The sequence below is a fragment of the Gigantopelta aegis genome, unplaced genomic scaffold, assembly GCF_016097555.1.
Source record: "Gigantopelta aegis isolate Gae_Host unplaced genomic scaffold, Gae_host_genome ctg6314_pilon_pilon, whole genome shotgun sequence".
Classification (NCBI taxonomy): domain Eukaryota; kingdom Metazoa; phylum Mollusca; class Gastropoda; order Neomphalida; family Peltospiridae; genus Gigantopelta; species Gigantopelta aegis.
Window position 1 is genome coordinate 13,152 of NW_024534955.1, and position 3,295 is coordinate 16,446.

Sequence of the window (3,295 nt, forward strand, 5' to 3'; positions counted from 1 at the left end):
ACGAATTTGTAGAGGAAATTTACACACACTGGGCACGTGATTCTAAACAATCAATTTCTGTTTCGTCGAAATGACTTGAAATATGAGATATTCACAGATCCTATTGTGAGTAGTTGTTAACATTTTCTTGTAATTCTATTGTCATTATAATAATACAAGATGGTTATTATTATACATATTTTAGTAGATGGTATGCTTTAATATTTATGTGTGATCTGACCACAAGTTTAATTTATACACATATAAAATTAACACAAGTGGTTTATTTGTTATGAGATTACCTTTAACTAGATCAGTACATTTGTTACAACTCACAACTAATATGTGTGTCTTTCTCTTGTAGAAATACTTTCCTGCATTGTTGACGAGTACTATGATTGGGAAAGATAGCAAGGACCGTACTGATTAAAGCTCGTAAAATTCTTGTACAAGAGTATTTCACGTCAGCTCTTCGTGTTCCTGAATTGAGGGTTTTCTTCATCTCAAAGATGGCTATAAAAACAAATGGAAGAAGATATATGTTATCCTTCGTGCATCAGGGCTGTACCAGACTCTAAAAGGAAAGGGCCAAGGTAGGCAGGCATCTCAATATCATGATGTTATCTATTTTGACAGACGGCAAGGAATCTCCAAATGCTTGTACAGTTGAAGACTTTGATTTATATCGTGGTATGAACTTCAAGAAAATGTTGAAATCACCTACTGACTTTGCTTTGCTTTGAGGGTTAGTAGTTATTAATTTTAAGAAGAAATGTTTATTAATAATTAATTTATTTTTAGCCCAAACCCTGAACAAATGGTCCCCAGGAGCTAAGGACATTAAGTATTGTGTGCTGATTCTGAAGATGAGTTTATCTCTTGGTTTGCTGGCTGCCGTCTAGCTAAATATGGCCACACCCTTTATGACAACTATTACAAAGCGCATATCAAGCAGTTTAAATTGGAGGATGCTGAAAACACAGGCGCCTGGTGCAAGTGCTGAACAGCGTGCCTACTCTCTTCAGGAATGAGATTGGAGAAACATCTTGATAAAAAGAGAGAGGAATACCAGCGAGAAAAAGAAGCTAAAGAGGCTCAAGACAAATGATGTTCAAACAAGTTCAAGAACAGGAAAATGATCATGACGATGAGGAAACACCATCACTCATGTTCCACCAAAGCCAGCACCCAAACCAGCACCAAAAACCAGGTCCCAAGCCTGCTCCTAAGCCTGCGCCTAAACCACATACCCAACAACAATCATACGAACACCCACGCCTCTGTGGTTCCTCCAGTCGAGGAAAATGAAGTTCCACCTTTAGACCCCCTTTCTCAGTATCCTTGGTATCATGGATCTATACCCAGAGAGGAAGCTATCCGCAGATTAGAACAGTCAGGAGCTAGAGATGGGTAAGTAGTAACTTCACTTCCTCTACTAGTATACTTTCAAGACACCTCAGCTACAAACAGGAAATGTATCACTGTATCTTTATCTTTATAGAGTATTTTTAGTACGAGACAGCTCATCAGTACCAAATTTCATTTGTCTTAACAATGTTTGCAAAATCTGTCCCAAAGAACTTTCAAATCATGCCAGTAAGTGACAGCGAAAATATGCGATAAATTTATTGTTTTGACCTTTCTTATATAGTATGAAGGCCTGATAATCAAATATTTATCGTATAGACGATGGTCCTGCTTTTAAATCGGTCCCTGAGGTCTTGCAGCACTATCATGAAACTGCAGATCGTTTACCGTGCAAATTGACTGATTTCTGCCCTCGTCCTCCAACAAGAATGACAGAGTGTTAATTCTATTTAATATAATACACACACACATACACATTTAAGAGTGGAATATACTATTAGTAAAAATGGCGTACTGCTCTCTAATGATTTTCAACCCTTTTTTTCAATGAGTGATTCGTATGGTATATGATAATGCTATAGACAGCATCGACTTTTGTTATATGGTAGTAACTGATATTAGTTTATTATTTTGTTGTTTCATTTACATCTTTAAATTGTCCTGTTGGAGTTGTTGGCACTCAATTTATTAGACAACAATAATTATTAAATTCAAGTGAGATATTAAGTACCATTATGATTAATATGGCTATCAATTATGAGTACAAAACACATTCCATTGAGTGAGTGAAGTAATTATAATAATATTATATAGTAACAGCTAGTCCTAATTACATAATTATTATAATAAAATTACAAAGGGTAACTGAAAAAATATCCAAGCCAGAACTGAATTAACATGTGATGATAGATCATTCACAAGATGGTACATTTGCTTTTCTTTCTCTTTTTCTTCTTTGATTAGGACCACTAGCAGCATCTTTTCTATCTTTGATTTGTAATACCAAATCAAAAATATACTTTGTCAACATTAAAACGGGTCTTTGCTGATGTTTCTTCATATTGCACACCCCAAGAGTGAGCCATGCTTTAGCTTCGTCAGCATTAATAACACGTTGATCGTGTAAGTCTACTTATTACCTACTAAAATAATAGGGACTTGGTCGTCTACTTTAACACGAAGTATTTGCTCGCGAAATCTTTCATTCCATCAAAATGTTTCTCTCTCTGTGACAGAGAAGACGCATATAATCCCTTCCCCTGTACGAAGTAATTATCCCGGATGACAGCATAATCTTCTTGTCCCGCTGTGTCAAGGATATCAATTTGACACTCTTGACCAGATACTGTTGTTTTCTTTCTGTGTTGTCTGCCTTCGTAGGCTCATAGTTCTCCACAAACTAAGAAGACAACAAATATATAAAGCTATTAGACTTCCTGGAGAGCCTTACCTCTGAATACATGAACTGTAACGTCAGGGCTGACTTCCCTACTCCCCCAGGACCAACCATAATGACTTTGTGAACTGGCAGATCACTTTTCCTTACTTTTCGACATGGTTTCAAGATAGATAGAGGCTATCTAGCCCCGAGAATACTGTTACCTGTCACTTTAATAGTTGTGGGCAGGCGTTGCACAACGGAAGATATGCTAATGAATACGCTATAAAATCATAAGTGTATAATTACATGACTTTATTTAAAATTCTTGACCCCCCAACCGTTTTACATAAAATCCCCTTTGAACAATAGCCATTGAGTAAAGTCTGGAGCCAAAACTAACTTAATAGGTGATATAGTTTATTTATAACTGAAAATTGAATAAATAAGTGCAAATTCACATTTAAGAGCATAGTCATTGGGCCACGTTCTGTTAATAAATTTTCTATATTGATATAGTATAATAATATGGCTCATATACATAATTATAATCTAGCAATATCTACCAAG

General features: G+C 35.8%; 1 pseudogene; it reads right to left on the minus strand.

Annotated features, from left to right (window-relative positions):
• Positions 1–2,257: 2,257 nt before the first annotated feature.
• On the minus strand, positions 2,258–2,892 carry LOC121366590 (annotated as a pseudogene).
• Positions 2,893–3,295: the final 403 nt, after the last annotated feature.